Genomic DNA, 13,151 nt, shown 5'->3' on the forward strand with positions numbered 1-13,151 from the left:
GTAATAGACCGACAAAACTGCTATACTCTCTTTGAAGCCCATCATTATTTAGTAGTAGGAGGAATGCCGGTAATATCACTGTTTTCGTTGGTCCCAAATCGCCTGTACCCCTACCACTCGTAACGAGTGCATTCCTTGCTAAGCCCCTACTCATGCGTCTCTAACATGTTCTCAGCACACAATCTTGATCAAATGGCTTCTATCGAGTGCCGTTCGTTATCTTTTCACACCGTTCACTGGTGCTGCTGGCTGGAGGTCGTTACGCTTAAATGATGCAATTAACTGTTAGCGGGAGTCGACCATCCAAATGGGGGGAACCATCCCAAAAGCATTCATTTATATCCGGTTGGGTCCGTTCCTCCGGCTGGTGGCCATTATCGTCCATTTATCGTCCATCGGAGGGGGGTCCTGACTAGAATGGGATCCATTTAGATGGGGGGCAATGCCACTAGTGGTGCCATATATGGAGATCTGTCTGTGGCTGTGCTGTTCTCGGATGGTGTTGTTAGAAAAGGTCCACCTCGTTTAGTTTAGATAATGTTCTGCACTTCACGCCTAGAAGCAGGTATTTATTGTCTGCAAGTGTGTACTTTTTAACCTAAGCCACAAAATGATTGGTGGTCATTGTGCATGAGAAAACGAACAAATTGCCATTTAGTCATTTGTTGTTTTGTTTTTCCGGTTCTGTTGTGTTTTTATAACATGTGCTTCCGGCACAGCCGATGTGTGGTCAGTAGAATCAGTTATCCTCACCTGTTCAGATTGTAGTACTCTTTTTGATAGCTAATAAATTTTTAATCTTCTCTTCTATATACAAAAAAATGCATTTCTGTCAGCCTGAACCTTATAAATTCGGAAACTACCAAACCGGTCAGCGCTTAGAATAGAATTTCTCCCTCGCCGTCAAACAAAATTTCGACTATCGCCGCCAAGAATGATGTTTGAACCAGGGCACAAATCTAGATGCACACTGATTTTACTCAAGAAAAAATTGAAATTATTTTGTAAAGGATATGCCGGATATGAAGGAATCGAAACAAATATCCGTAAAGAAAATTAGTTAACTCTTCTAGTGTAATGTCTTCATCTGTCATAAGAAATATAAAATGAGGATTAGAGTGAAAGAAGCATGGTATTATGCTTTTTATTGGAGACTCAGTAATTTTGACAAACATAAAAAAAACTTTACTTCAGACATATCTGGAGAGAAAGTTATCTTCCATCCTAAAGTAGTTCTGCAACAATTTACTAGCACTTCATCATAAACTGAACTGAAAATTGTAACATTTACCAAGTCACGCACGTACTTCATCTCCTCTGCGCGCTGTTGGTGACATTTTTCCAAACAGTGTTAAAAACTTTCCCAACGGTACCACTCCCTGAACTTCCCATCACACCACCCGTCGACAGCAAATCCAAGCGAATTGAATTATAGTCTCTTTTTGCTTCGCTTTGATCCTTCATCAACACTCTCCCTCCAATGGTGGAAGGCCTTCCATATTTCCGAATCATTTTTGACTATAGTCTGGCACAATGTTTAAAGGTTTAAACAGTCACTTGGCTCATACACATTTCCTTTCAAATGCAGGAAAAGCAAAACAATGGATAGCGAAATGTGTTTCAACTTTTCACAACACCTTTACCGGATCCCAGTTTCCAGTCACATATGGAACCCCAAAAATGGTACATAATTCAATTGAATTCCGCCACTCTGCCCACCGAACTGCGCTACAGTCACTATAACTGAAACTCACAAACGTGCGAAAAGTCACAAAAGTGTTTAACATGTTTGAATCTCCTTTCGGGTCCCATTCCATGCACGTACCACCGCATACCAACTTCATCCCTTATAGCCGAGAACCCGTAGGGTTCCACCTGTGCCGCAGGCTCCATTTAAATTTCATGCCTAAAACCCTTTTCGATGTCGGTGCCGGTGGCAGGGTGTCAGTAAATTCAAGAAGCAGGAAGGCGGTTCCAGCAGGGGAAGGGGATCAACATGAACGACGGATGTGAAAATATGTTCCGGGAACGGAACACGCCTGAATGCGAACAACAATGTGAAAAATTCTGCATGACTGATCAGTGCCGGAGCGTTTTTTGCGTTTGCGTTTCGGTTGCATTTATAGGGTTTGCTCTCGTTGTTCGCAATTCAGTATGAAATTTGGCACAGTCAAGTTCAGCGTCTCTATGGTGTTTGGATGGCTAAATTAGATAGAGTAGAAGCCATGTTTTCAAAGCTAATTTATTTAAAAGATAATTGCATATTGAGCAAAAGTTGTACCAAATTGAAAATTTTGATACAGCTGGATAGTTATCATTGACATAATAATAACTGGACGACGGATTTTTCTCTTTTTTCTGGCTTTTTATTTCTTTTTTTCATTCTTTTTCCTTTTCCCTTCATTTTTTTTCATTTTCCCTTATTTCTTCCTTTTCTCTTTTACCACTTATTCATGCTTCCTCGTCCTTTTTCCTGCACTTTTTTCTTCTTCCTTCATTCTTCTTTCTAACTTCTTCTTTTTTCCTCCTTTCTTCTTCCTTGGTCGGTTAGTGACTTCATTCGTCTAAACGCATATTCAATTACAACAATACACTCTCCTTAGCCGTGCGGTAAGACGCGCGGCTACAAAGCAAGACCATACTGAGGATGGCTGGGCTCGATTCCCAACGCCGGTCTAGACAATTTTCGGTTTGGAAATTGTCTCGACTTCCCTGGGCACAAAAGTATCATCGTGCTAGCCTCATGATATACGAATGCAAAAATGGTAACCTGGCTTAGAAACCTCGCAGTTAATAACTGTGGAAGTGCTTAATGAACACTAAGCTGCGAGGCGGCTCTGTCTCAGTGTGGGGATGTAATGCCAATACGAAGAAGAAGAATACACACATAAATAGTTGTTCATGGAAAATAAATGGACCTTATTAATAATTTTGATTCATATAGCCTTGTGTCCTGTAATGGAATTCCAACAGGTCCGCCTATGAAACCCATTCTTGCGAACTACATTGGAGAAGTTGTGGCTTGATGCAATCGGTATCGTCCAACACGACGAAGAAAGGATTACGATTGAAATCTTGGAACATGGAATTGCAATTCGCTCGGCATTACAGGACGCGAAAGGATCATCTACGAGGAATTACATCCCCGCAACTTTGGTGTCGTGACTCTGCAGGAAAATTGGACACAAAAAAGGTGTAGAAACCGTGCGGTGTATCGTGCGGCTACCCTCCACCAACGTTGTGGCAACACCAATGAGCTTCAGAGTGCTGGTATAGACGCGCCAATGCGTGATTCCGTTGCAACCAATTAGGGGAGGGACGTTCAATATGCGCCCCCTAAGCAAATCTTCGAATTTAACGATGATAATGGTCGGAATTATGTACTTCCAATGTGTTGACCACTAATTTAACTTATCATCTATGATACGGAATAAAAATTTGGACTAGAAACCAATTATATTCCGAGAAAACGATTTTATTTTGAAGCGCTGCATTTTCGTGCAATTTCAAACCATGCGGGTTGAAACGCTCCACCGGAGGCTAAAACGCGCCAGCGCAAAAATGTAAACAAACAGCGAAGAAACTGACAGAAGAATCAAGCATCAATTTATGAAAAGTCCCATTCTCGTTTCACTGCAAATGAAATGTTAATTAATTTTTTTGCTAATTTTCGTGTAACTAGTTGATGTGCATAAAAGATATGTTTATTCTTTAATTTATTTGCGGGCGTATGTGACCTTGTGCATTACGGAGCCAAATCACGATTTTCTGTGCATGGTATATGTATCACACACTTCCAAGAAGTGAGATCTTACGGTCTACATGAGTAACCAACGATCTATCGACTGCTTCTGAATGTGATATATGCCTCGTGATACGTAGAATAGAACGTGTTCACATCATAGGTTCTTTGATAGTCCAAGAAATCTCTGGATTAAGGCTATAAAGTCTATAGAAGCAACAAAAATCGATCGGACGGTTTTAAACATGGTACATGCCCTTTATAATACATAGAATAGAATGCGTACTCCAGCATAGGTTCTTGGTCATCCAAGAAGTCCCTGAATAAGCCTTTCGGTCCACACGAACCAAAGATTTCTTAGATTGTTTCAAATATGGGACTTGCCCTTTGTGATGCACAGAATATAATGTGATCAAAGTATGAGTTCTTGGTATCCAAGAAACTTGAATAGGCCTTTAGGTCTACATGCGGATCCAAAGATTACTTGGATGCGAAGTGGTATTACCTGTTGTCATGGGTTGTAGGTAATCTACGAACTCCATACATTCAAGGTCTGTTGATTAACCTTCGTATTGGAGGCAGATATTGAAGAATAAAATGTTGTGTGACCCCTTCTTGGTATATGTTTGTATTCCAAGTAGTTCTTGATGTTGTCACTGATGCCAGGTAGTCTAAGAACACCATAGATTCAAGGCCTGGGGATCAACCTACATAATGGAGGCAGTTATTGAAAAATAAACAAGTTGTGTGACACCTCCATGGTATTTGTTAGTATTCCAAATAGCTCTTGTTGTTGTCGTGGGCTACAGGTAGTCCACGAGCTCCATAGAGTCAAGGTATGTTGATCAACCTTCGTAATGGAGGCAGCTATTGGAAAATAAATGTTGTGTGACCCCTTCTAGGAATATGTTTGTATTCCAAGTAGTTCTTGTTGTTGTCAAAGTTAGTGCTAGGTAGTCGACGAACCCACAGAGTCAAGGCCAGTGGATCAATCTCCGTAATGGAGGCAGTTATTGAAAATAAATGTTGTGTGACCCTAGTTAGTATATGTTTGTATTTCAAGTAGTTCTTCGTGGGCTCCAGATAGGTTATTAACCCATGGAGTCAAGGTCCATGGGTCAACCTCTGCAATGGAGGCAGTTATTGGAGAATAAAATGTTGTGTGACCTTCTTGAAATATGTTTGTATTCCAAGTAGTTCTTTTGTTGTCGTGGGTCTAGAAAGTCTTCGAACTCCATAGAGTCAAGGTATGAAGATCAACCTCTGTAATGGAGGCAGCTATTGGAGAATAAACAACTTGTGTGACCCTTCTAGGTATATGTTTGTATTTCGATTAGTTTTTGATATTGTCACTGATGCCAGGTAGTCTACGAACCATAGATTCAAGGTCTGGGGATCAACCTTCGTAATGGAGGCAGTTATTGAAAATAAACAAGTTGTGTGATCCCTTCTTGGTATATGTTTGTATTGCAAGTAGTTCTTGTTGTTGTCGGGGCTCCAGGTGTCTACGAACCTTATAGAATCAAGGTCAATAGATCAACTCCGTAATGGAAGCAGCTATTGGAGAATAAACAAGCTAGTGACCCTTCTTGGTATATGTTTGTATTCTAAGTAAGTTTTTGCTTTTGTCATTGGTGCTAGGTAGTCTACGAACCCAGAAAGTAAAGGTCTATGGGTCAACCTACGTAATGTAGGCAAATATTGGCGCTATATTAGATCATGTACCGTGTTATTATAGATATTCGTCTAAGCTTCAGAAGCCTTACTCCATAAATTTCTAGGATGGCTATTAGCATATGCCATGAACGCATTTTATTCTATGAACCACAAAGGACATGTACCAAATTTAAAACAGACTGATACATCTCTGGTTAAGCATGTAGATCCTAACGTCTTACTTCCGGGTTTTCCTGGAAGACCATGAAAATTTGAAATAACGCATTCTATTCTACGTACCATATAGGGGTATGTTAAACTTTTTCAAACAGGCCAAAAGATCTCTAGTTAAGCTGCAGCCTTTTTCCAGGGTTTTTGGATGACCATCAATCTATGCAATGGACGATTTTTATTCTGTATACCACAAAGAGCATTTACCGTTTTTGAAACAAGCCAAAAGACCTCTGATTACGCGTGTGGATCTAAAAGGCCCTCCCCAGGTCTAAAAGGCCCTCCCTAGGCCATCTGCGAGTTGTAGCGCCTGCCTAGGATGTGGTGGGGTATGACAGTGGGCCCTGTTAAACCTCTATAAAAGCTGCATGAATCCGCAAGTAGGCTCCGCTAAAGCGACCGTGTGCTGCCCAAAGCACACAAGCCCAAGTCCTGGTGTTAGATGGGACGCCAAATAGTCCTGACACGCAGCCCCTCTGACGAGACATGACTTCCACAGTTATTAACTGCGAGGTTTCTAAGCCAAGTTACCATTTCGGTAATTCGTATATCAATGAGGCTAACACGATGACACTTTTATGCCCAGGTAAGTCGAGACAATTTCCAATCCAAAACTGCGTAGACCAGCACCGAATCGAACCGAGCCACCTCAGCCTGGTTCATTTTTGTAGCCGCGCATCTTGCTGCACGGCTAAGGAGGGCCCCTACCACAAAGGGCTTGTACCACTTGTTGAGCAATCCGAAAGATCTCTTGTTACGCGTGTAGACCTAAAGACATATTCCGAATTTTCTTGGATGACCATGAATCTATGCAATGGACGCATTCTATTCTATGTATCACAAAAAGAGTTGTACCACTGTTGAAACAAGTCGGAAGATCTCTGAAGTTACGGGTGTAGATCTTGAAGTCTCATTCCAGAGTTTTTAAAGACTATGAACCTATGCAATGGACGTATTCTGCTCTATGTGCCACAAAGGGTTTGTACCACTTTTTAAACAAGCCGAAAGAGCTCTGGTAACGCGTGTAGTTCTTAAGACGTATTCCAGAGTTTTCTTGGATCACTATGAACCTATGCAATGTACACATTCTATTATTTTATACCACAAAGGGGTTGTACCACTTTGAAACAAGTCGAAAGATCTCTGGTTACTGTAGAACTTAAGGCGTATTCTAAAGTTTTCTTTGGGTGACTATGAACCCATGCAATGGACGCCTTCTATTCTATGTGCCACAAAGGGGTTGTACTAATTTTGAAAAAGCCGAAAGAGCTCTGGTTACGCGTGTAGATCTTAGGTCTATGCCAGAGTTTTCCTGGGTCACCGTGAACCTATGCAATGGACGCATTCATTCGATGTACCACAAAGGAGTTGTACCACTTTAGAAACAAGCCGAAAGAAATCTGGCTACGCGTGTAGATCTTGTAGCGTATTCCAAAGTTTTCTTGGATGACTATGAACCTATGCAATGGATTTATTCTATTCTATGTGCCACAAAGGGGTTGTACCAATTTTGAAACAAGCCGAAAGAGCTCTGGTTACGCGTGTAGATCTAAGGGTCTATTCCAGAGTTTTCCTAGATCACCGTGAACCTATGCAATGGACGCATTCATTCTATGTACCACAAAGGAGTTGTACCACTTTTAGACCAAGCTAAAAGAGCTCTGGTTACGCATGTAGATCTTAAGGAGTATTCCAGAGTTTTTTTTGGATCACTGTGAACCTATGCAACGGACGCATTCCTATTCTCTGTACCACAAAGGAGTTGTACCACTTTTGAAACAAGCCGAGCATATTCCAGGGTTTTTTGGATGACAATAAACCGATGCAATGGACGCATTCTATTCTATGTACCACAAAGGGGTTGAACCACTTTAGACCAAGCTGAAAGAGCTCTGGTTACGCATGTAGATCTTAAGGAGTATTCCAGAGTTTTTTTTTGGATCACTGTGAACCTATGCAATGGACGCATTCTATTCTATGTGCTACAAAGGGGTTGTACCACTTTTAAAACAAGCTGAAAAGATCTCTTGGTTACGCATTTAGATCGCAAGGCCTATTCCGGAATTTTATTGGATGACTATGAACCCATGCAATGGACGCATTCCATTCTATGTACCACAAAGGTTGTACCAATTTTGAAACAAGCTGAAAGAGCTCTGGTTACGCGTGTAGATCTTAGGGTCTATTCCAGAGTTTTCCTGGATCACCGTGTACCTATGCAGCGGACGCATTCATTCTATGTACCACAAAAGAGTTGTACCACTTTTGAAACAAGCCGAAAGAGCTCTGGTTACGCGTGTAGATCTTAAGGCCTATTCCAGGGTTTTCTTGGATAACTATGAACCTATGCAATGAACGCATTCCATTCCATGTACCACAAAGGGTTGTACCACTTTCTACACAAGACGAAAGGTCTCTTTGGTTACGCATGTAGATCTTAAGGCTCATTCCAGAGTTTTCTTGAATCACCGCGAATATATGCAATGGACGTATCTTATTCTATGTACCACGAAGGAGTTGTACCACTTTTGAAACAAGTCGAAAGATCTTTGGTTACGCGTGTAGATCTTTAAGGCATATTCCAGAGTTTTCTTGGATCACCGTGAACCTATGTAACGGACGCATTCTGCTCTATGTACCACAAAGGGGTTGTACCACTTTTTAAACAAGTCGAAAGAGCTCTGGTTTAGACCTGTGCGCCGCCGCGCCGCGCCGCCGCCGCCGGTGGTTTTATTCACGCCGCCGCCGCCGACGATTTTGGGTCGGCGCGCCGATCATAATTTTGCCACGCCGATGACTAATCGCAATAAAAAAATCAATTAACTTAAGTCGAGTCGCGTAGAGTACAAGACACTGAAAATGTTTCAGGAATTCCTACAAAAAGGAATTCCTCTGGAAATTTATAAAAATTTCTTCGGAAATTATTTATCAACACTTTTTAAGCAATTCCTTTCCGGAAGTTTCTTTAAGAATTGCTTCGGAAATTCTCTCCATGATTTTTTCAGCAATTATTCCATGAAGTTATTAAATCAGAATTTTTCTCAAGGAACTTCTTCCAGCAATTCCTTTAAAACATTCTTCGGGAATTCTTCCAGAACTTCCAGCAGGAATTCCTCCGAAAATGCTTTCAAGAGTTAATTCGAGATTCTTCAGTAATACCTTGGTAACTTTTTAGTGTATGTTGTTTATTTTTTTGTTTTATGCTTCGAAAATTCAATTAGTATCTCCATCAAAAACTATTTCATTCTCTAATTATCTTTCAAAAGATTTGAGACAGAAATTTCGAAAGAATTTCTGAAGAAATCTACAAGGGAAGTCTTGGAGGCTTTCGAAGAAAAACTTTTAAAGAAATCTTATGGAGAAATATCAAAAGGAATTCTATGGCGGAATCTTTTAGAAAAATAATTTAGATTTAGGAAAAAATCGTGGAGGATTTCTCAAATGAATTTTTGGAGGAGTTTTTGAATAAATTCCTGGAGAGTGCATGTGAGTTTCCAAAATGAATTTTTAATAGGCATTTTTAAAAGAGAGCCTGAATCAGATTTTTCAAAAAATAATTCCCATGTTGGAACTGCTAAAAAGGTTTTGAAGATATTTCTAAAAGACTTCCCCCAAAAGAATTCCTAAAGGAGTTTACAGAGAAATCCATAAAGAAATGTCTGAAGTGTGTTTTTGAAAGAATTGAAATATGAATATATTCCCTAATAGAATTTTAGAGGAAATGCTCTACTGGCATGGTTCTGAAATAATTTCTAGATAAATCCAGGAATTCCTTTTGGATTTTTCTCAGAAATCGATTTGCAGTTTCTGGGAATTTGTAATTAGGGAGTCTGCCGTACAAAACTCCTTTCCGGGAAAAGAATTCCAGAAAGTCTTTCTGGATTCTTTCGATATTCCTTGAATTTCCCTCAGAAATTAGTGTCTGAAATTCATCCACGCATCTCCTTTCAGAAATTTTGTTAAGGAAAACCTTGGGGAAATCGTTGAGATATTCGATCCGAAAATTTCTAATTTCTTCTAAGAACTCCTTTGGTATACTCTTGTAAAAGTTCTAGGACAAAATTTCCTTAAGAATTCTTGAACAAGTTTCAAGAAAGAATATCCAAGAAACTCCTTGAAGTGATTTTTCAAAGTAGCTTCTGAAGGAACTTTGAAAGTCTTAGATTTTCTCCGCACATTTCTTTGGACATTTTACGTCAAGTTTTCGTTCGTTAGGAAACATGGATACACCTTCTGAAAATGCTTCACACAAATTCTTTTTTAAATCTCTACGGAAAATGTTTGAGGAGTTTCAGGAAATTGTTTCAGAATTCCTTCCAAAAACTTTCTTTAAAACTCCTACAGAAATTCAACTGCTTGATTACTTCTTGGAAATTTCAATTATGTTTGAAAATTAGCTTTAGGAATTTATTTGAAAATTAATTGGGAAATCTCCCAGCGAAAGATACATATTGGATTTTTTTTTAAATTTCTTCTAGGTGTTCCTTGAGCAAGCTCCTTGTCATTTTTTTTCTCCTGAAATTACCTTAGGGATTCTATCAAATCTTCCTTAAGCAATTTCTAGATATTTTTTCCGGAAAATACTTTGAATATTCCTCCAGTAAATTCTTTGGTTACTTTAGGAAGTTACGCTACCTACAGACACTGACAAAACTACCATCTGTAAGGGAAGGGTCGCTTGGCCAAATTCCTCTTGGCCGAAGTCAAACTATTAGCCGAAAACCAATCTGGCTGAACGGGTCATTTGGCTGAACGGGTCATTTGGCCGAACGGGTCATGTGGCTGAAAGAGTAATTTGGCCGAAAGAAGAGTTATTTGACTGAAAGGAAGTCGTTTGGTCGAAAGAGTCATTTGGCTGGAAAGGGCTGGCCTTCGACCGAAAGGGTCATATGGCCGGAACGGTTGTTTGGCCGAAAGGGTCATCGGCCGAATAGGATATTTGACTGAATAGAATATTTGAAAAGTGAGAAATTAGGAGTGAGAAAAGAGACGTCTCAATTTTCAATTCTCATTTCTTTTGTGTTGAACTCCACGTTATATTTAAAAAAACACACAAATAAAGACATAGAAGGGATCATTCCTCATTTCTCACTTCTCACTGTAAAAGAGAGAAGCGTGAAGTGAGTAGTGAGAAGTCTCACTACCCCTTTCTGAAATCACTTCCACTTTTCACAGTGAGGAAAGAGAAAATGAGGAGTGAGAAGAGAGACATCTCACTTCATTACTAAAAAATGAGAGTGGAAGTGAGTAGTGAGATCGCCCCTTCTCACTCTTTTATTTTTCTCTTCTCATTGTAGAATGTGAGACGTGAGACGTCTCACTTCTCACTTTTCACTGAGAAAACTTAGTAGTGTGAAGTGGGTAGAGAGACGTCTCACTACTCACCTCATGCTTCTCACTTCTTACAGTGAGAAGTAAGAAATGAGGAATGAGAATTGAGACGTCTCTTTCTCATTCCTTATTTCTCATTTTTCAAATAACCTATTCGGCAAAATGACCTGTTAGGCCAAATGTCTTATTCGGCCAAATGTCCTATTCGGCCATCGTTCTATTTCGGATGTCTGATTAACTTTTCAAAGTGATTTGGTATTTTTTTTCATGAATTAATTTGAGTACTGCAATCAAAAGCTTTTCATGTTTTTATGTTGATTGCGCTATTCAAATTAATTCATGAAAAATGTTACTTAGGTCCTTTCGAAAAGTTAAGCGAGAAATGTCCTATTCGGCCAAATATCCTATTCAGCCAAATTACATCTTTCACAAACGACCTTTTCGGCCACAAATGGACCTTTCGGCTGAACGATCTTTTCTGTGAAACAACCCTTTCGGCCAAACGAGGACCCTTTCTTCGGGCTGAACGACCTTTCGGCCAAATGACCCTTTCTGCCAAACGACCATTTCAGTCAAACGACCATTTCACTCAAACGACCCTTCTGTCTGTTCGGCAAAATGGTATATTCGGCTGCGACATTGGTAAAAAAGATGCAAAACTACCGTCATTGGTGGTGACAATGGGTCTGGGGGGTGAGAATGGGTCATCGCTCTCACTGGCAGCCTGGAGGTCGTAGGAGCAAAAATCGTTCAAAAGGGATTCCTATATTTTAGTCTCCTTGCCCTCAGGGACACATTCAATCCATTCTACAAGTATTCTAAGAAGTTGAAACAGTGACCCATTCTCACTCCCCATTTGAGCCATTAACACCCCTGACGATGGTATCGAATTCTCGAAGTATTTGATAAGAAAATACTGGGTATGGTGGAAAATAGTAAAATGGCGCAGATGAACGAATGAATCACGATTATACCAAGTTTATAAAACGATAAGACCAAGGCAGGTTAATAAAATATGGCAGATTACAGTGGGCTGAACATGTACTGTGTATGCTGGAAGAGAGACTAGCAAAAACCTTCCTGAGAGCCTGGAAGAGGGCGTTGGCTCTGTAGACTCTGCACTCGGTGTAAGTGCGTTAATCGAGGAAGATGCTCAGCAGCTGGTGTGCAGGGAGACTCATGACTGGCGGCCCAAGAACGAGCAACCTGGAATAGGAAATTAAATACGGTTTTCCTCCGCATAATACGGAAATGTACCAGAATAGATATAGGTAAATTTAGAATGAAATTTTGGACATTTTCCTCAGGAACTCCCTCACAACATTTCCTCCCTCCATTTCTTTTGTTTTTTTAGAGTCCCTTCAGATATTCATTCAAAGCTCTATAACAAATTTATTCGGAAATCTATTTGAAATTCTGTTAGAAATTACTTTGAAAATGTCTGTGAGGATTTTTTCTGAAATTTTCCTGGAAGTGGGTTCCTACTGATATTTCTTTGGGAATTCATCCAGTTCCCAAAGTTTTTTTCGGAAATTTCTTCAAAAATCTTGCCGGATTGCCTTCATAAACTTGTTCCGACATTACTTCAGGAAATCTTTTGAAAACTATATTAGGAACTCCATCAGAAATTAGTTCATTGTTGAATAAATTTCCGAATGAATTCCTGCATGATGAGCTTCCTCTACTTAAAGGAATAACCAAATTTCTGTAGGAATTCTCATAGAATTTTACGAAGGAATTCCCTTATGAACTTTAATAAGAAAAAGTCTGTTAAAATATCTGTAGTTTCCTTCCAGAAATTCCTTCTTCAGGGACTACACTAAGAACTTTTTGGCATGGTTAACCAAATTTCAGGAAAAATATTGAATTTCGTTGGTTATCCCCAGTCTTACTTGAAGTATTTATTTGTATTTATGTTGTTCATAACATTTTAACATAAATAATATTTTAAAAATCAGGTATTAATTTTAGTGTCGCTGACACCGATCATATATTTTGAATGTGCTGCTTGATGATCGGGCAAAAGTAAAATATTGCAATTTTAAACCACTGAAGTCGATTTGTATACGGGCGATTCCTACCGTCAGAATCAAAACCGCATGACTCAAAAACCCGCATTAAAATTGATTTTTCCAGTCATTGATTTTTTCATCCACGCCGGTTCACGCCGTGCTGCCGCCGCCGCCGATAA

The sequence above is a fragment of the Armigeres subalbatus genome, chromosome 1, assembly GCF_024139115.2.
Source record: "Armigeres subalbatus isolate Guangzhou_Male chromosome 1, GZ_Asu_2, whole genome shotgun sequence".
NCBI classification, from domain to species: Eukaryota; Metazoa; Arthropoda; class Insecta; order Diptera; family Culicidae; genus Armigeres; species Armigeres subalbatus.